The sequence below is a fragment of the Pinus tabuliformis genome, chromosome 3_1, assembly GCF_031772625.1.
Source record: "Pinus tabuliformis cultivar Carrire ecotype Pingquan chromosome 3_1, CPIR1, whole genome shotgun sequence".
NCBI lineage: Eukaryota > Viridiplantae > Streptophyta > Pinopsida > Pinales > Pinaceae > Pinus > Pinus tabuliformis.
Genome location: NC_142301.1, coordinates 881,694,822 through 881,717,612, shown reverse-complemented (window position 1 = coordinate 881,717,612; position 22,791 = coordinate 881,694,822). Strand labels below are relative to the sequence as shown.

Here is a 22,791-nt window from a genome sequence, read left to right as displayed (position 1 = left end):
GATCCTGCTTGTCTTAGCTCACATCCATTTCCTCGGCATCTGATTTCATTGCTCCGGAACTCTCGGAACCCTGTGGTACAAGCAAATCTGAGGCCTTTTTTGTCATTGACATTTATAGGGAGGACTGGATCATCACAATCCACCTGTGGCAAAGCATCTAGATGGTGACCTCCTACAGTCTTGGGACATTTTATTTCCTCGTCTTAATCAATGCATTTTTGCTCTCTTTTCTGCTTAATTTCTTCACTGATTTCAGGGTCGGAAAGACACCTGTCGCTTCTTTGGCACATAACACATACCTTCAGCTCCATCTTCCTCTGCGGAATATTGTACATACAGCCTCTTGAGTGCCTCTTGCACTTGTCTAGAAGTATTTTAAAGTTGCAAAGAGTGATGGAGGCTTGGGGATGGGCCATCGCACAAAGAGTGTGGGGGAACCCTGTGCAGATCCCTTCGTAGAATGAAACCACCACGATTGGAGGCACCTAGAATCCAATTTTTTGTATTCAACCAAATGTATCAAATCAAACCTGCGACAACATGGCCGCGGCCTTCCTCTTTCTTCCTTGGAAAAACCCTGCAACGTGATGGAAATGAATAAATTTTGATATTTGAGAAACATAATTGGATGATATGGCGACCTTCCTCCCTGGAACGCGAGGGAAATGAAGAAATTTTGATATTTGAAAAACCCTGGAACGCGAGGGAAATGAACAAGTTTTGATATTTGAAAAGCAGAATTGTCGTGAAACGTTGAATGGAACTTAAATGAAAAGCTTTTGTGTTTTTCAATCGGAATTAAATGAAATGTGTAAGTGTTTTTTTTGGCTTAATGGGGAGGTATTGCTTATGGTAAAGAATTCTATGCAAGAAAAATTATTTGACGGGATTTTAATTAAATTGAAATTAAATGAAATGTGTAAGTGTTTTCTTTGGTTTAATGGGGAGGTATTGTTTATGGTAAAAAATTCTATGTAGGAAAAACTATTTGAGGCGATTTTGGTTGATTTTTCAATGTAATCATGTTACATTAAAGGTGAATTATGGTGACATAAAAATAAGTTGTGTATTGTCAAAAAGTGCAATGAAGTCGTAATATTATAAGATTAATGATTATTTCTAATAAAATGTTTGGTTTAGTAAGGTTAACTAATTTATGGAGATGCTCCAATATTAGATAAGAAATTGTAGATAGAACATAAATCAAATGGAAACAAGGAATTTGTCTAGAGAAGATCAGATGGAAGAATCCAAGAGGAATTTCCATGGCGGTCTAACCCTAGGGTTTTTTCTGGTGCGAAGATGGGTTTTCACCTACACTCGGGAGTGATAACAGCGTGAGAGAATGGTCACAACGCTAGCAAACAAGGGTCAATACACCTGGTTTATATTTATCTGCGGCGGTTTGGCAACTTATGGTCTCGCGAGTTTTCTTGGTCAACTAGTAAGGGGATCTAACAGTGGAGGTGAACGTTTTGTTCAGCTGGGCCAATGTCTCTCAGAGGGTCTTTATTTCGCTGGATTTGTCCACAATTTCACTGTCAAACCCTTAGCGTTAGGGTTTTTACTAAATATATTTTCTTTCAATCCTGAGCTTTACCAGGCTTGTTAAGCTGGAGTGGGTATGCAAAGACCAACAAATTATTAGATTTAGTCATAAGTCGTTGTTCCTGGACCCCGTCTTGTTCGAGGTATCCAGTGATGTTTTTTCCTATGGGAGGAAGAGGGCAGCCACAACAGGGGGCTAGTAGCAATAATACTCATCGCAGTAATAGCAATCACAATGCGAAGGTGCATTAGTCTTGGGGATTTCATGGACCAGGCAATCGGTCCATCGAGCAGAGATCCTCAAATATGGGGAGTGAGTGCATGGCCTAGATAGGTCAAAAACAGGACATTACTACTAGTCAATGAGTTTCTTGTCACCCCTTTATGTCTTCATAGTCCTTGTCATGGAGCCACAATAGCTCACAAGACCACTCACCTTTTATGTCCTCTGGTTATTCCTAATAACACTATGGTTCTAGGTTTTCCTTGTTATCATCAATCTTTAGGAGTCTCATAGTTAAAATTTGTATGGCATGGCCCCATCATGGCACACCATATGGTACCTCAACTCCTCTATGAGTTCATGTATGAGAATCCTTTTCTTGTGTCCAAAATAGGCACACATTGACATGATTGTTTTGATTGAGTTGTGATTGTACCTTGTACATAGAAGTGTGTGTGTTGTTTTGTATCCTTTTGGTTTGATGTGTGATGCAAGAACTTTTCTACTATATAATTTTTGACAAAAAATACCAAAAAACTATAGGGAATGAAATATTCTAGAAAAAATATATGGATGTTGGTTACAAATGACTAATCTGATGCTTTGAACACCAAATAATACACTAAGTATGATATTTGGCAAGTTGGGCTCTAAATATTTGGTATTCAACGATTTGGGAAACTTTTGAGCAGAAAGATCAATGTGCTTTGAGGAGTAATAGCCAAGACATGTTTACCAGCTCTGCATTTACTATTATTTTTTCTGTGAGGCCGATCTTCCATAGTTTTTGCCTAAAACAGGTATGTGTTTTAGCTTTCTGTTTGTTTTCTTAAAAAATAGCTCTTTGAAGATGGGGTGTAGAAACTGCAGGCAAAATTTTTATGTATGTTTTAGCTTCTTAGGCCCTTGAACTTTTTTCAAGGATGAAAACTAGTCCCTGAAGGCCTAAAAGAGGTGTAAGATAATGCTCATGGTCCATGTATAAGCTCCCAAGCCACTTCAATACAACACCTACAAAGCAAATATTTTCCCCACGTATGTTGTATGGAAAATGTTTATTTCCCTTTAGTGGTTAATTCCTATTGAAAAGTGTTTGAAATTTTTCATGTTATATGTTGATGCCTATTGCTACACTTTTTATCTTTCAATCTCTATTCTTCTAGCAATATATACTTGTCTCATATACAACCTCAAGCAATATGCTTGGTAACACCCTTGAAATAATATTTACTCATTTATTAAATATTTTGTATTTCCACTTTTCAACTTTAGTCACAAAGAAATAATAAATCTAGTTAACAAGGAGTAAAATCCATCAAAATTGTTGCCATAACAACAAATGGTTGTACAAGATTCTCCACCTCCTCCTATGGGTAATGTGGGGAAATGGTAATATGGTCCTAATAACAATGCATAGGTCCTCATGTTAATTCTCACATTTATTTTACCACGAGAGAAAAATCATATGACCCTCCTAAGTCAAGTTCTACTTCTAAGGACTTGACCACCCCTTTCGCTTCCACTAGATCTCTCAGATCAGATAAGCCTATGGAACTGATATATCACCCACCTAACAGTGTATTCCAAAAGTTAACAAACAATCCCGATGTGCGGGCTTCCCAAAATTATAGTATTATTGAAGAGTTAGTCGAAGCATCATGTGTCATGTCTTCGTTAGAGGATTTTCAGTCCTGCCTCATGTAGCACAAATCCTTATTGACTACTATGAGAGGGGTAGATCCCTTGGAATATGACTAGGATCATTTTACCACATGGGTTGTCACTCTGCCTATTGAACATGACTCCCTAATGACAAATTTCCTATGGAAAAATTCATCATGGAGGTCATGGATTCACCTATTGACAATCCTAGGGAGATTATGCGTCTTGATACCTCTAGTCTCCCCAAATGGGAAAAAGTAGAGATTGGTAAACTAAATCTCGAATTAACCTAGGGGGAATTTTCTCAGCCATCCTTGGAAGTGTCACCCTTGGACCAAGTAACGTTTTTGGTTTCTAATGTTGAACTTTCCAGTGAATTGTCAAACACACATCCATCATTCAGTGAGTTTCTTGTCACCCATTTATGTCTTCATAGTCCTTGTCATGGAGCCACGGTAGCTCACAAGACCACTCACTTTTTATGTCCTCTGGTTATTCCTAATAACACTATGATTCTAGGTTTTCCTTGTTATCATCAATCTTTAGGAGTCTCATAGTTAAAATTTGTATGGCATGGCCCCATCATGGCAGACCATATGGTACCTCAACTCCTCCCTGAGTTCATGTACGGGAATCCTTTTCTTGTGTCCAAAATAGGCACACATTGACATGATTGTTTTGATTGAGTTGTGATTGTACCTTGTACATAGAAGTGTGTGTGTTGTTTTGTATCCTTTTGGTTTGATGTGTGATGTGAGAACTTTTCTACTATATAATTTTTGAGAAAAAATACCAAAAAAATTCCAGGGAATGAAATATTCTAGAAAAAATATATAGATGTTGGTTAGAAATGACTAATCTGATGCTTTGAATGCCAAACAATACACTAAGTATGGATGTTGGTTAGAAATGACTAATATGATGCTTTGAACGCCAAACAATACACTAAGTATGGATGTTGGTTAGAAAAACTAATTTGACGCTCTCAAAGCCAAACAATACACTAAGAATGAATGGAGGAGGCATATTCCTAGTGTTGAACCAATGTTCGTGCTCCAACAAGCTCAAAATGAAGGGCCCAATATATGCAAAAGGGTAAAAAACATAATGATGACTACAAATAAATATAAGGAAGGAAATTGGTTGATAACACTTCATATTATTTTCTTATGCCATACATAATACACTAGGATTATATTTAAATTTTAAATTAATATTAAGTATAAAATTTATTAGATTTGTAGCATGTTGAGAATTGGGAAAGAATAAACTAATCTGCCATGCATTCTAAATTTAGTGATTAGTCAAAAATTGCGTGGAATTTCCTAGAAGTGTTAGTGTTTGCAAGAGTTCGCGGGAGTTTCCATGGAAGCACGCGGGGAGGGAGCTCCACTCCATCCTATAGGCAAGCAGTGGCTAGTCGAGGAAAGAAACCATTAGAGAGTGTCATAGGTCCTTTAGGTGAGGGGACAAGGATTATAGAAGAGGAACAAGATTCAAATAAGACAAAGGAGAATAACATCAACAAGGAAAATGAGCAAGAAGACAAGGAACAAGGAGTGAATAACAACGCACAAAAAGGGCCATGTAAACCCAAAGCTGAGGTCACTCCCAGAGTAGTTTTAAATGATCCTGCTCTGCAGGCGCATAGAGACCACATGAGGACATATGCTATCATTTGTAAATTCATGGCAATATGGCCCACAGAAAAAGCTTTACAGTCATGGATTAAATATAACTAGAAACCAAAAGGAAGCATTGACCTACATCTTGGGTCTAAGGGTTTCTTTACGGTAGTCTTCACAAATATTGAGGACAAAGAAAAAGTGTTTGAAGGAGGGCCCTACTTCTATGCAGCAGCAGGCCTTTATATGCGACTGTGGATGATGAACTTTGTCCCTGAGAGAGAAAAATTCACTTCTGTCCCGATCTGGGTAAGACTCTACTCATTACCCCTTGATTACTGGCAAACAGAATCGTTATCTGCTATAGGAAACAAGTTAGGGCATTTTGTCAAAACTTCTGAAGCCACCAAGAAGGGTAAGTACACTTCCTTCGCAAGAATATGTGTGGAGATGGATCTCTTTGGAGCTCTTCCGGATGAGGTCATTTTAGAAGTTTTGGATGAAGAATGGGTGCAAACAGTTGACTATGAACATATTCCTTTCAGATGCTGAAAATTCCATGAGCATGGGCACCTATTTAGAAACTACCCTCTTAGCAAAATAGAGAACAAAAGTAAGGCGAACACAAAGAAAGATACTGAAGGCTTTCACAAAGTGGTTCATAAAGGAAAAGGGGGCAAGAGGGGGCTAAAGTAGTAGCAGATAGAAGGACCATAGACTAATCTGAATAGGTTCCAAGTTCTGGAAGAAGAAGAAGAGATAAAAAAGATAGATCAGGTAATGGAAGGAAGCCCAGGGGAAAAGGAGAAAGAGGAAGACACAACTCAAACACATGATAGTATCAAACAGAAAGAGACTATGATGAGCGATGCAGAACCGGAGATGGACCAAGAAATGACCCAAAGTGAGATGGAAACAGAAGATCATGAACTGCAGGAGATTCTTGACAGGGAACACCTAGATCTGGAAGGATTCTTGAAACAGGGGACCATGAGTGGGGTAGACTCTTTACCACCAGAAGAATTTAATAGGGTACACAAACTGGTCCTATGGAAAACTCAAGCTATAGGGCTGGACAAACAAGGAAAAAGTGAAAGGCAGGGAAACGAAGATGTGAAAACCATGAAAACACATCGGGATTAGCTCCCAGTATTCCAGGAAAGAAAAGAGGCAGGAAAAAGCATAACGAGTTATTAATGGAATGTGGAAAGCTAATGATAGATTCAGGTAAGATGAAAGATCTAACCAACTACTCCTTTACAAATCTTTAATAATGAAGTTTACATCTTGGATAGGTGCACTTTTCAATTTTCCAATTTCTCCTTAGCATCATTGCCATCCAATATCATGTTTAGCATATTCACCTTCACATTACACTGTTTCTTGTAGAAAAATAAGGACACTTGTAGCAGTTTGAAACCTGACTTCTAAGCTTGCCCAAATTCACATGAAACACATGATTTTCCTTAATGCTCTATACATACTTACTGTCTCAATACTCGACACCTAACATACAGATGAGCTTGTAGATTGAAGCCCTAATTTCTCAATACCCAATATCTTGAAAGGCCAATGGTCGAGCTATCAAGCCACCGGGCCCTCAGGAAGAGGCTAGAGAGTGTCATTGATACTAATTAGTTGATATCTTAACATCCAAAACCCCAACATCCACGTCGTCACTATATGGTTACCACCTATACAACACCTCAGTGCCAAGTCAACCTTCCATTTCCATGTCAACATGCCACATTGGTATGCCATGTCATCTAGACCCACATTGGTGCCACATCATAATGAGACGTTAGCATGTCAAATCAACTGCCACACAATTGACATGCGGTATCCCTAGGTCCACATCCACTCATCACATCATTACTCTATCGTTATCAAGGTTTCTTGTTGGCGACTAGTGTCCTACTTACTAATGTCTACTACCCAATATTGTGACATTTTGATAGGTCGATGTACAAACAACTAATACATTTCATTAGTGTTGGTTGACCTTGAGGTGTCCTTAATACGGTTAGCCCGACATTTGACCTCTTAATGGACTATAGTCCCCAACCATCAAGTGAGAGTCCTTGAACCCTCTATCTCCATGAGCTAATGGATAATGTAGGATAATATGTTAATATCGAGGACATCTAACCTAGACTAGGTTAGTTGGGGCTTTTTGCACAATTAGGTGATGAGGAGCACTATTTGCCAGCATTATAAACCATAGGTATATAAATGTTGTATGGGTGTTAATGTGAGGATTTTCCCAACAAAGATGACTTTTGTTGGGGCCTTGGACATCATCTAAGAAGAAACACCATTATCATCCTAGGGCCTATGAATGGTTTTTAAGGTTTAGCAATAATATAAATTATGCACATTGTACAAAACCACTTCCCGGTGCCTCTAAGGTGAATGGTTTATAGAATGCAAATGTGTGTTTATATAATTTATAAGATGCAAAGGTTAGTTAATATTATATGGTTTGTATTAATAAAATAAATGCGCAAATTAATAGCACTGCTGGCAAATGAACATTTAAAAAATTATTATGATGAAGACTTTTCAAACAATTTTGTGAGAAAATTCAAAATTTTGTGGGAAAATTCAAAATTTTGTGGGAAAATTCAATTAATAGAACTACTGGCAAATGAACCTTTAAAAAAATATTATGAAGTAGACTTTTCAAACATTTCTGTGAGAAAATTTAAAATTTTTTGGGAAAATTTAAAATTTCGCTTATCTCCTTGGCTGGGCTTGATTCGGCTCGAATTGTCTGTTCTTATCTCCTTGGCTCGAAGTCCCACGGCGTGAACATTATCTTCCAACGATTGATTAAGATGTCACTATCATGGTTCACACCCAGTGGGAAAGCTTATTTTCTGAACCAGCTATCTTATATTATTATATGATATTTGGCAAGTTATCTGGTATTCAACGATTTGGGAAACTTTTGAGCAGACAGATCAGTGTGCTTTGAGGAGCAATAGCCAAGACAGGTTTACCAGCTCTGCATTTACTGCTATTTTTTCTGTGAGGCCGATCTTCCATAGTTTTTGCCTAAAACAGGTATGTGTTTTAGCTTTCTCTTTGTTTTCTTAAAAAATAGCTCCTTGAAGATAGGGTGTAGAAACTGCAGGCAAAATTTTCATGTATGTTTTAGCTTCTGGATCCTCTCCAGTGCCATTCCTGCCTCCTCTGTAGCCTCCTCTATATCCACCTCATGCACCTCCTTAGTTGTTCCTGGGGTCACCTCCTCAACTCGAAAATAATTTCTTTTGAATCATTTTTCGATTGTATGGAGGGCGCAACAGTTGTTCCTGGGGTTTTCGATTGTATGGAGGGCACAAAAGTTGTTCCTGGGGTCACCTCTTCAACTCGAAAATAATTTCTTTTGAATCATTTTTCCATTGTATGGAGGGCACAACAGTTTTCATTAGTATTAGTATTTGGAGGGCATTTCTCTGTCGAGGCGTACCATCCCACTTTCTTTGGTTATCAAAGAGTTTTCCCTGATCAGTTCCTGCCCTGCAATCATCTTTGACATTGCTCACATGCCCATCATAACTAAAAATGGGCGGATGAATTCAAAGGCATCTCCACTTCCCCTAAATTACTTTTTTTTTTGCACATCAAATCGAAGGTTTGAGGAGATGATTGATCAAGAGGGGGCACATGTACGCCTAGTGCCGATTTTGGTGGAGATTAAGAAGGGGACCCTCCGCTCTCAGTTTTTTGTAAAGTTATGATTATGCTTAGGGCATATCTTATGAATCATTAGGGGTGATGGATCCTTTGGGTAAAAAACCTTGACAAATTAAATCTCTTTTGTGGAGAGTAGAGTGAAGGTTAGCCATTTCGTCTACGGATGGGGAAGATTTGCGATCGCACACACATAAATTTGAATTGCAGAGACGGAAGTAGAAGAGACAGGGACCATAGCAGAATGAGGAAAGTAGAAAAGACGCACAACAAGCGATATCATAGCAGAACGAGGAAAGTAGAAGCGACAGGGACCATATCAACTTCCTCCCACTCTAGCGAGAATCATTACATCCCGTCGTATACCCTACCAGATTCCCAGTCATTGCAGATTTCATCATAACCTGTCATCTCAAGGTTAAAATTATATTAAAACACCTGTGACTTTTGACCTTCCAAAAAATCATAAAATTTTTGTTCTTGGCACTTCTGCACTTGCTAAGACAACGATGAAGGAAAAAATACTGGTTGTGGCTGAGCAGTATACGGATATCTACACCGCAACCCAAAACTGGGTGAATCTAGCCGATCTTGCATTGCAAAACCTTGATAGGGGTATACCGATTTTATCAATATGATACATATGTTTGTATAGTTTTTTATTTTCTTAATCATATGACGAAAACCAGAATACAAGAATATGGGTTTCAATGCTTCACAACTGTTAAGTTCTTGAGGCTCGGTTGCAACTTGGAGAACTAGGAATATTTTGAGAAGAGTATATATATTTTTTTTAATTCATGTCCTTGCCTTGCAGGACATTGAAAGGGGTATATAGATTCTTCTCAATGGAAAACAATTGTCGTTTGTGTGGTTGTTTATGATCTTTCCATTTATTCACGTATTTTTGTAATATGTAAAAAGTTGCAACCTCATTAAATGACACTTACACAGCTAGAATACACCAGTGCTACCTCTAGAGAGATAAAATCAGCTGCGTTCATCTGATTCCTCAGTGCTCAAGATACTGGCCCATTGTATACACATAATCGAAGGGAATATCCTTCGCTTTGACAAGTGAAATAGCCAGTAAACTCAAGGCAGCAATATCAAGATGAGTCCATATGTGCTACATTATTAGATTGACTTGGTAAACTGATATCTTGTTGTCTGTTCAGATTGTTGGGGCTACCTTTAGATTCTTTCTTTTTTATTGTACAGACTTTAAACACATACCCAACCCATTTCCTTGTAAGCATTACTAAGCATAGGATGATAATATGGGGCATTTTCTTGGATCGGATTCCAGCTTAGTTATTTCCTCTGCTTTTGGGCATATGTAAAGTTAAGTGCATTTTAATGGAATGTGATTGCTTGTTTCTGTGTTAAGATATCTGCAAATTTCCTTGCTGACACTTTCACATCAATGTAGGAGAAGTCCTTATAATCAAATGGGTATTTATCCCAGGAGTTTATTCTTGCGCATTCTCAAACTTTCAAGGCTTGCATATGTGCCATAAATCATAGACAAGTACCCAGACTTGGAAGAAAACTCAAAGTTAGAACCTCTTTTGACAGCGTATAGGTCCTCCTCATAAGACAGTTGTAGAGACTTCTCCCTTCAACACGATTATGCATTTGTTGTAGAGAAAGACTTAGTTACGGATTTGTCTGTCTCAAAAAACAAAGGAGTTTTTTATATCTAAATATGGAGGGAAGTAGGGCCTTTTTTGGGAAAATTTTCTTTCAATCTCATAATATCTGACCACTAGATTTCAATTTTATTCTTCAATATGTTATTTAAAACCTCCCACGACATTTTTCATTTAGTGTAATAGAATTTGGCCTTTGTTCCCAAAAATATTTTCTAAATAGAGTGCCACCATTTACCAGTCCTAAAATTTGAGTGATTTCCTCAATATTATTTCAATTGTAACCTTTAGGATTAGCTTTCTGTTTGCATCATCTTTCATGCCAACATTAGAATTCGATATTTTCCTTTCTAATGCCAGCCAATTGTTCTTAAATATTCCAGCTATTGTCACAGTTATCTTTATGTCATCTTGCATACCTGAAAGATATACTAGGGTTAATTATATGTTGCAACATTACAATTTTCATCAGGCTTAGAATTAATAATATATAAAACAATATAATGATAGCTGGCCAAACCAAAATTTTGGACTCTACCTACATCATCTCCATGTCTGATTTCTCAATATTTCCATGCATTCTACAGGCGTAAAGCAAGGAACTGTAAATACTTGTGAAAGATAGATTTTCAATAACACCATATGCATCATTCATGCACCCACTTAGACTGTAAAGTTTAACCAAGGGCATATTGCATTGCTCTGGGGAAAATTCCATAATATTGACTTATGCATTGAAATAATGTCAGTTCTCATCAAGTAAACCTGAATGGCTACAGGCAGAAAAAGCACCAAGAAAGTGACATGATTGGGCTTGATGTGCTATGCTTAACCTTTTCAGAATGAAAAAGCTGAATATTATTATATGAGGGATATAAAGTTCAAAATTTACATCATATACACTCCCATTTGTAGAGAAAACCAGATGAAATCACCATGGGAGAATTCCAGTGAATAGCTAAGGAAAATTTGACTGAAACATAGTGTTCTGGGAGATCTCCAAAACAAAACATGATCACATAGAGAAACAGGAAACATATGGATGTACAGAAACATCATGTACACCATCCATAAACAAGATGATAAAAGAAACAACCACATAAAGATCAGAGACCCGTCCATGGAAACCTGTGAAGAAAACAGAAATGAAACTAGAAGTCCGGAAAAATAAACTCTTGGATTTGATAGCTTACTCCCTCAGATAGAACCTGCAAAAACCAAAAACCAGTAGCATCCTGTAGACCTGTTTTAGACAGTGAATTTGCCAGATAATTTTTGTCTCTGCGAATATGGTGGATAGAACTACCAACCATGGAATCCCAGAAAAAACTGATCCTCCCCATCCAGCCAATCAAATGTGGAACTGTAATATGGATCTTACCAGAGATGTAATCGACCATAACCTTCGAATCCCCAAAAATGGAAACATGCTGTAGATTAAGGAAGAGGCAAAATTTTAATAACCCTGCGAGAGCCAGGCCTCCGCTTTACTATTAGAACCACTCCCCCTGTTCCAGTGAATGGAGAACTGAGTGCTTTCATCTACCATGATCAAGATGCCACAACCACATGTGCCTTGCTATTCCACACCGTCGAAATACGCCTTTGGGAAGGGAGAGATTTCCAAAGATTGTTCAGTGGATTCGCCCCTTCTTTGGATAATAGCTTTCTATGGAAGGACTTCATAAGTAGCAACGATTTTAACAAAGATTTTTGAGCTAGCCATTTTTGAATCGTTAAAAATGATGTAGTTCCGCCATTTCCAGATGTGCCACAGGGTAGAGATTATTATCCTTCGCCAATTTAACTTATGTACGCTGCACCAGAGGAGCATATCCATTATTGAATCATGTGCCTTGAGTTTAATTCCATAACTCTTCTCCAGAAACTGCCAAATTTGCTGAGAACGATAGCATCTTATGAACAGGTGATCATTATTTTCCCCTTCAGATCTGCACAGAGGACATATGCCTGGACCGATCCATCCGCGCTTCCTCAAATTCTCCCAGGTTGAAATCTTATTATGAAAGGTGAGCCACGCGAAGTGTATCATTTTCGATGGACAGCCATCCTTCCAGTAAATGTGAGGAAATATCGGATTGATCGGGGATTGTTTTGATTGCAAGATGTGCTGATATACTTCTTTGACCCTTATATTATTCATCTCCTTTGAGTGGCTCCATATTAAAAAGTCAGATTCCACATTGCGAAATATTCCACAATTCCTAAGACTCACCCTTATGAGATCCCACTGATTTGCTGTCGAGTGAGGCACCTGAAGTGTGTCTGCGCTTTTCCATAGTGGAATAGGCCCCTGCCATTCATCAATCAGACTATCCCAATAGAAATATCCCCTTCTGTGGAAGAAATTCAAAAGAGATTCAGGAATTTTAGACACCCCGCTGCTTCCCTTAAAATGATCTTTGCCAATAAGAATCTTGCTACCATTTTGAAAATGCCAGATATGATTCTTCAGAAAATAAGATTCAATCTTGCGGAGGCTATTCCAAAAAGATGATCCATATGGCACCCCGATCATTCCTTTTCTGTACCAGAAAATAAAATCCTTCCTTTTTAAATATTTCGCCTGATTCATGTTACACCATGGACCAACACCATGAACAGCTCTCCACAAAGATTTGCATAAAAGGGCCCTTCCAAAAGATTGCATATCAAGTAAGCCCCAACCGCCCATGTTCTTTGGCAAAGAGATGCTGGCTAATTTTGTGAGATGAAACTTCCTCTTGTCTGCTTGGCCTCCCCAGATGAAATTGGCAGACAGTCTATTCAAGATTTTAATAATGCTTACACGAATAGCAAATAAATGAGCCCAGTAGATCGTGAGCTGGTTCAAAACTGATTGTACAAGAACTACTCTTCCCGCCAGTGTTAGACACTTGAATTCCCATGCTGATATCCTTCTGTGGAATCTGTCAAGGATCCAACTCCAATCGGATTTTGTGTAGCCATTTGCTTTGATCTGGAAACCCAAATACTTCATACCACAGCTGATAGGTTGCGCTTTGATTCCAAATAGTTTTGATAACCATTCTATAGCTTCTTGATTATTTTCATTGTGATAAATTGCAGATTTCTCATTGTTGACTATCAAGCCCGTAGCCATCTGAAAGTTTTTAATAATTTCATAGTAACATGTCCAGGTAACCCTTCAAGTTTCTAACTTGATGAGGACATCCAGCTGGAATAAAAACTGCCTCACCAAGGTGTTGTTCAAATGTCCATGGCTCTACTTGGTATTCCTCTTTCAATTTCTTTTTATGACCTTCATTCAAGCAAAAAGTTTGATCATGAATGGGGTGGACAACCGAATCAACCGATACATTTCTGCTATGTCTGAAGTCTTGACAGTGCTTTAATAAATAATCCTGTAACTTTGGTATGTCCTCTCTCCGAAAAATGTCCCAAAGAGCCCCACCACGTGTGACATCTAAACTATTCTCTCTATTGGCAATCCTTCCTTCCACCTTTGTTGGTATTGTACCAAGATCCTTTTGTTCACTACTATGAGCTTTCCACTTTTCTGAAGCATCATATTTTGCTCCATCTATATCCCAATTTTGCTCTTCCATATAATCAAGAGACTTTGCCCTCAAACTAGATTCAATGTCATTATCATTAAGGCATTCATCAATAGTTTGACTTGAAGAAACTTTTCTGTTGCTTTGAGACACAGAAACATCAAATGACGATGCCTCAATTTTAGTTGTTTTTCCTCTCTCTTCTTCACCAAAGGAATTTCCAATCCTATCTGAGTCTTCATAAAGTTCTTCCGAGTCTAATGCTCTTAATGATCTTTGAATTTTATCTATCTTAAGTTGCTGCCACCCTGGGAACTTGACTTCAGCTGTATGAGTCAATACATTTACCACATCATACATATCACAGTGCAGCTTAGTAACAGAATCACCTCGGCCAAGTTCTTCACTTGTCCCATAAGCAATGTAAGTTCTGGGTCCTATATCAGGCTTTAAGCAATTATCAGGAAGCTTTGCTGCCAGATTAAGAAGGCCCCATTCAGGATGTGTGTACTCATGAAAGGGCAATGCATTAATGAATTCAGCTCTATGGCGTCGTAAACGTTCTTCAAAGAAATTTCGTGGTGGCCAATCCTTCAGCTTCAACATCAAAGGCCAACCATTTTTATGCATTTGACCATCTGCGTACGTTGACGCTGATTTCAATTTCACACCAATTTAAGCAATCAATGGCCTTTATCTTTGTCTCCTCATTAAACTTGCCATTCATAGTCTCTCGAACAGGCCGCAACATGACCAATGGGTCCCAGCTCAGACTGGAAGTGCCTTCAAGAACATTCTGCACAATGACCGGTTGACCTCTAATCCAGTGTTTCTGGAAATGCTCAAGGCCTTCTTCTTTAGTATCCTGTACAGTTGGACAGTACAAATAATTGTCACTGTTGTCCTTCCTATGAGCTGCTTGGCGTAAATTCCTTTCAGAATATCCATTTTTCCCATAAGAACCAGACTTGAAGCATGAGGTACAGGAGTGAGAAATTTTCAAGCCCTCTGCGACTTTGCAGCTGCTGGCCATTTCCTCTGCCTCTTTGTCAAGTTTTGCAATCATATTCATTCTATAAATGCGTTTTAATTCTAATAAATGACAACCACAGCCACCATATTCGGCATGGAATGCTACCATCACTATTAGCCTTCCAATCTGGTAATCTGTCTGTAGGGTCTACAGTGCTATTGCTAGTAACCTGGGAGTGAAGCTCCCAACCTGATCTTCCGCCCGACACCTTTGTTTGCTTATTTCTTGGTAATCCCTCTCTAGAATAACCTCTATCTGTAGACTGCTGTTGGGCCAATTCTGCTTTACCACCACCTGGTTGACAACCTTCTCGAAGCCCCCGACAACAACTGAGACAAAGATCATATGAACAATATGGGCATTTCCGATGGTAATCAACAATTGATGTCTTGCAGTTGTCACAGAACAGATGCTCATCTGCATTAAGTTTGGCTTTAGGAATCTCCGGCTTTATTGTTGGTTCACCTAATGCCTTATTATTATATTCCATAACAGACATCCAAGAATATATGTGTGACATCAATTTGCTTGATTGCACATCAATTCTATCTTTAGCGGAAGAATGTGCTTTTAGCATTGAGAAGACGTGATCGTTCAATGTTCTCGACTTCTTTGCATTTTCCAGATCCTACCCATAATTCGTTGGTTTTGATGTTTCTCTTGATGTCAAATATGTTATTACTACATTATCCACTTCTACAGCATTAATATTTGTATACACAAAGTCAAATAGGTCAAAGTGAAGTTGTTCAAAGTGAAGTTGTTGACAAAGCAAGTATATTATTGTACAACCTCCCCAAGCTACTAAATCACCAAATCGTTGTTGATTTCCTATTAAATCTTCAATCATCTCTCCACAAAATACAAATTGAAGGCTGCTATAAATCCAATAGAAATCTCTTGAGGAAGTAATGTCGATGAAACCTTTCTTTAGAGTTGGATCCCATTTATCACGCACCATGTCCAAGGCTACACTCATGAAAGCAAGAGTGTAGTCTAAAACACTTCCTATCTGTATATTGCTGATATAGAATGAATAAGTTGCTTCAACTTGCTTGGACATGGTATGAATGATGATGGCTAGAAGCAAAGTGGATGTGACAAAACTTCATTTGTTGCAGCATTAAAAATAGTTACAATAGAATTTTTACCACCTTCCAGAATTATTTTCTATTTTCATATGGAGCATATAGATTAAGGATACGAAATCTTGTCAAATAAGCCCGACAATATCCCGATAAAATGATGCCAACGAAGGATTTGTAAGCCAAAGGGAGAAAATTTTGGGATTCCATATAGCGGAAAGACCTCCAGAATTCCTTAGTGGATTGGTTGTGTAGACCGCCCAATTTGGGCATAAAATCAAGAGGATATTCTGAACTTTGTCCCTATCTACCATTGTTTTCTGTAACAACACCAAAGCAGGCTTTCTGGTTTGAATTATATTATGCAGTGTTCGACAAGACTGTAGTGATCCAAAACTTCTGATATTTAATGACATGATCCTCAATTAGATTGGGTTGCTACGGGATAGTCTTCTATAAGGACCTGTGAATATGAGGTCTTTGTTTCTTCGTATTAGTAATAAGAAGTTCCTAGATCAATGTTTGGATAGAGAGTTGCTTCATTGGTTTCAAAAAAGTAAGTGTTGAGCTTTGACCCAACTCCATTACATGAGGATATATTTTTGTATTTAGTATCCTTTTTCTTCTTAGTTGATCCATTTCTAGGGAAATCCATATTATTAAAAGACTTTGTCTCCTGAAAAAGGTCTTCTTAACTGATAACGATTCAAGGCCCAATGATTCATCCATTTTTAGATTTTCCACATCAACATCAATTAAGACAGGGGAAGTATTTGCTTGTATATTATCATGTTGAGAAGGATATGTTGCATAAGGCCTCAATTTTGGATGTCAACTGGGTTCATTTCCTTTTGTAATATATCGAATTTGGCCAACCTCCGGAGTGAAATTTTTTATCTTCATTATTCACCGAGTTTCCCCGTCCATATGGCCTATCTTGGGAATCTATTTCTTGAGTATTAATTCTTGGAGTCGACATACTGTTATCCTTTCTACTACTATTGTTTATAGGAACTTATTCTAGCGCAGGCACCTACACTTCATTTGGCAGCTCCCAAGGGGCATGTTCTTTCTTGGGAAAAGTATGATTTTGATTTATGCCTATAGCCTTACCATACATTTTGATGTCATCCCAACCAAGTCTATGTAGGAATTTCGCTATTAGATGTATGGTATTATGGCATCCCAAACATCTAAAAGGGGTTCCCCAGTAATCCACTCGTTTTATGATAGATTGTGTACTCTAATAGATATCAAGGGTAGCCGGGAGACCTTCTATGGAATCTGGTTCAATGAAAAACCATGCTGCTCATTTTTCTAGAAGGCCAGCACACCCTTCATCGACATAATAGAATTTTCCTATCTTGTTGGCAATTTCCATGATTTCCTTCTTGGTCCATAGTTCCAAAGGAAGGCCAGGGAGTTTAACCCATATGTATTTTCGCTGGGGATCTTCTTTAATAGGATTAAATCTGACCGTCTAATTCTACAAGCATAAATATCCCCTACCTTTCACGCATGAGATTGAGCCAATCCTATCTGCATCTTCCATTGTCATGAAGTGGAATCCAAACCAACTATTGAGGAGCATGCTTACCTTCGGTCTATTTCCAACAATATAGAACCAACATTCTGCACCCATTCTTTCATTTGTCTGCTAGACATCCTAATGTGTTCCCAGTGGTCCACCAATACCTTATGCTTCATCTTTACCACATTATCCCAATATATATCAATACCCATAATGAGTTTTTGTATCTGTTCTTGGGTCTTGATCGATTTCTTTTACGTTTGTCTATTTTTTTTTGGATCGGGTTCCATTTGAAGATTCCTTTCCAAGATATGTATCTGAGTCCTCATGTTGGGATGTTTTCAACAGGCCAATGGATGTGGGAACTTGATTTGGTCTTCCCAGTCTCTCGCAAATTCATTTTCTATGACTATCGATACTTCTATAATTTTCCTGTCATCATAAATCTATTCCATAGAAAAAGATTGACCAACCATGTCAATATTGACTATTAGAACTGCATTACTTTTTAAAGCCAATGTATTGGTCAGCACAATGCTACTACATATGGGTTAAAATCAAATCCAAATAAAATATGAAAGTGTGACCGATTTTATTTGTACTATAGAACAAAGGCTAGTGGGTTAATCTCCTAAAACAAGGTGTTAACATAGTCTGTTGAGAGGTACATTTTGCATCAGGATAACCCCTAGATTGCTATCTTTTTATGAGAAAGCAAAAACATGGAAAATGTTTGGTTAGGTAGGAATACAACTTGTCAATTTGGTCTAGCTTGAGTGATTAAAAGAGAAGGTTGTCAGGCTCTCCACCATTTCATGGATTGATATAGTGATGAGACAAAAGAGGCTCTCTCTTGAGACTTGACTAGGTGATTCATAACAGTTGTGGTGTTGGTGCCTTAACTTAGCCAGAAAATGCCAAAACTCTATTGATGCACAAAATTTATTACTGAATCTACCTTAGAGTATGCCATAGTCACTGAATATGACATGCATGGTTTTACCAACGAGGCCCTAAACTTTTGAACAATGAAACTTTACATTGGTATCCTGGCAGTAGCTGCATTGGTCTTATTAGCATTACACCACTTTTAATATGGGTCTTCACAACAAAGAATCACCATTACACTTTTTTGATTTGTGTTAAAAAGAAACATAACACGCAATAGATTTCTTTTGGCATGCAATGTTGTTGTTGGTAGTTTTCTTGTATTTGTGCCACATGTAAAGCTAACATGCATTAAATTTCTTTCACCTTGCAATATTTTTATTGGAAACGTGCTTGTGTTTGGGCTATAAACTATGCTAGATTTCTTTTTCTTTTCAATATTGTTGTTTTCAATTTGATTGTTTATGATAAAAGGAAATCTAGCAAGTGTTAGATTTCCTTCACCTTGGCAATGTTATTGGAAATGTTGTGCTTGTGTTTGGGCTAGAAGTTGTGCTAGATTTCTTTTGCTATGCAATATTGTTGTTTTCAATTTGGTTGTTTATTATAGAAGGAAATCTAACACGTGTTAGATTTCCTTCACCTTGGTAATGTGCTTTTGTTTGTGTTAGAAGGAAATATAGCATGCACTAGATTTCTTCTGGCATGAAATGTTGTTTTTGGTAGTATGCTTGTATTCATGCTACATGTAAAGCTAGCACGCGTGAAATTTATTTTACCTTGCGCGTTGTTATTGGAAATGTGATTGTGTTTTTGATAGAAGTTGTTGGATTTGGTTTTCCATACAATGTTATTGTTCACAATGTGCTTTTGTTTGTGCTAGAAGTAAATCAAGCGTATGCTAGATATCTTTCACATTGCAATGTTGCTTTTGGCAATGTCATTGTGTTTGTGCTAGAATAAACTTTAGAATGTGTAAGATTTCTTTTACTTTGAAATGTTTTTGTGAGTAATATGCTTCTATTTACGTTAGAAGGAAATTTAGCATGTGGTGGATTTCCTTCGCCTTAGAATATTCTTATTGACAATGTGCTTGTTTGTCCTAGAAGGAAATCTAGCACCTGCTAGATTTATTTGACCATGTAATGTTGCTTCTAGCAATATGCTTATGTTTGTAGTAGAAGGAATGATATTGATTGTTAGCTCTCATTTGAGGAAACAATGTTTCATTACATACAATATTACTACCATACTATTTTAATTTTTGCATCTATATTACTTTTTTCGTAAGTTGTGTGTTTTTGTGAAAATATAAAGTCACACTTTACACGGTTCAACCTTTTAATTACAAGTTACAATTTAATTGTTGTTACAGAATTGATACAAGCTACAATGGAAAATATAATTTTGGCAAAAGGGGACTATGTTGATCTCCTTATTAATGATCAAGTCATTGGGCTAGGAAGGGTTGAATTTGCAGAGTCTGGAACTTATTATGTTGGAGAAAGGGTTAATGTTGGTTATGTTACAATTTTGATAATTGATGTATCTCAACCACATTTGATTGATGAGGATGTTAATGAAGGGGACATACATCCATGGAAGATCATGGGTTTGAGACACAACATAGGTAAATCAAAATATTGAAGCATGTACTATATATTATTGATAGCATAATAAATGTTTTTTTCGAGTAAATACTAACCTTATTTACATTCGTTTATAGGTGCAAATGTTTCTTCCACATTTTCTATTGGAGCCAGGGTAGATCTTCTACAACATGGAGTGAAGGTGGGCGAGGGCTACATATTCAATACAGAGCTTGGGCATAAAGTGCATGGAAAGATGGTAAAGGAAGGATGCATAGTGGTTAAAATCGAGAAGGTGTTAAAACATAATGCTCCTCTACCAGGATTTGAGCATACACTTGGGGGTGCATTAGAATCTTATGAAATTTGGCCAGAATCAGATTTGGAGCCTCACTGTCATGATCATGCCACAAATATTCCCCAAGATAGGGTTAGATTCATATGTACAAAGGTTTCTCTTACACATGAATGCATGGGAACAAGCATGTGCATTGCCAAAGGAATGCTAGTTAATGTCCGCGAGGATGACATTGTTGAGGGTGAAACACTAGGTGAAATGGATTTTGGTGTTTTTCTAAAAGAGATAGATGGAAATTGTGAGATATGTAGAATTGGGGATAAGTCTATATAATGTCTGGTTAGATGGCCAATAAATAAGTTGGTGGACAACAAAGGTGTGATATTAAGGGTTAAGGAAAAGTTCAAGGAGCCACCCAAGGAAATGGTGATATGGGATGTTATAGAGGACACAAATCCCTTAAACAATTGGGATGGGTACTTTTGTAATGAAAAAGATAGAAACTCAATTGATATGCATGTAAAAAGGCCATATAAAAGGATTAAACGAGTTATGGCTACAAAAAAAATTGCAAAATGTCAAACAAAAATAGATGAAGAGAAAGAAATTCGAGTTTTGGCAGCAGATGTATGTTGTAGAAAAGATTGTCTTCAACATGTGGATAGGAAGGCCATTGCAGGTGCTAGAAGGGATATGAGACAAATAAATAAAAATGGTACTAAAGAATTTGTCTTGAATTCACTCATGTCAAACACAGTCATGTCAAAGGGCCATGGCCATGGCCATGGCTTACCACCTATTGCTAGAAATGTAAAGGACATGAGATTTAATGGGAATATTATTTGTACGAAAGCATGGTATAAGATACATAAAATTCCTCAAAGAACATTCTATAACTACCAGCATTATTTCCAACATGGACAGATCAAAGCTATTCATGGTAAAACCAACACATGCAAAGCAAGAACTCACACAGTGGCAGCCATAAAAATATTGCACAAAATTGTAATGGATAATTCAGATTTTTCACCAAACCAAACACGTCAAGTTGAAGAAGATGGAACATCTGCTCCTTTAATATTGCTTCCTTCGACTTACACACAAAATTCTTTGTTAAAAGAGATCAATGAGGCTCTTCAAAAGCTCAGTTACCCATCAATATCACAGTCAACAATGAGCAAGATTTGGAATACTAAGTTTTGAGATGTGGCATTTTCAAAGAACACCAACTTCAATAAATGCAGTGAATGTATTGTGTTGAAAGCACAAATGAAGTCAGCAACTACAAAAGAGTTGGAAGAAAAGGCACGAGGTAGGTTGAAGAAACATAACAAGATTGTTATGTGTGGAAGATATTGCTACTATGCGCATAGAATTATGTCAGAGCGGTTTCCAAAGGAGTATTTGAGCATTATCCATGATAAAATGGACAAAACAAAGACTTCAATCCCAAGGCGACGTGTCAAATCAAAATCTATTGTAGGAACAAATTTAGGTTTGTGATTGACATGTATGCTTACACATGGGCATAAGGCAGGAGGTTTTGGTCATTTCTCCTTACCATTTGTCCATATGGGATCACAATTTACTATTACATCTCTTGCAAAGTGCTTAAGGGACCTTGAAGACCCACAAATGGATATGTATGGTGATCTACTTTATGAAAGTGGAATTTCAAGAAACCCACTTACAAATGCATTAATTGACTCCTCTATTTACTCAAAATGTCAAGGGTACAAGGATGATTTTATATCTCATGGAAGTTCAAAAAGTCAAAATGTTGATTTTAAACCTCTTCCTCCACATTTGCAGTTGGACAATGCAGTAAGTGATAATAAGAATCGCTATCTTTTCATGTTTCTATCGCTTTTAACTGCACCTGGTGTCTTCATCACTATTGAGGTTGGGTTCTTGCCTGTGGGGCAAACCCATGAAGACATAGATGGAACCTACGGAAGAATGTCTTCCAACCTAAAAAGTAAAGATATTTATTCTTTACCTGAAATGATGGTTACATATCGCACAATTGAAGAAAATCGAGTGTTTCCACCTACACTTATTGACAAGGTCTATGACTTCAAAAGTTTCCTTAATGGATACATCAAGGAGGGAAAAAATGCACTAGATGGACATCTTAATGTCCAATACTTCCAATTTCTTGTACTCAATGATGTTCCAGTACTAAGGTACAAAGAATCAATTAGAGATATTGAGTGGTCAGAACCAGTGGAGTTATGGAATATAGATGATGAAGGCCGACCTATAATTCCCATAGGGAAGCCATCTTTCTTAACTTCCAAACAAAATTATGTCTATTTAAAAGAACTAAAGGAAGGGATAACATCATACATAAAAATGTGGAAAGACACTATTGGGAACGAGGATTCACCAATTGTTACAGAGGAATGGAAAATAAAGT

At 37.5% G+C, this 22,791-nt stretch overlaps 1 pseudogene; it reads right to left on the bottom strand.

Annotated features, from left to right (window-relative positions):
- Positions 1-13,552: 13,552 nt before the first annotated feature.
- LOC149190420 (lysine-specific demethylase JMJ27 pseudogene) lies at positions 13,553-15,471 on the bottom strand (annotated as a pseudogene).
- Positions 15,472-22,791: the final 7,320 nt, after the last annotated feature.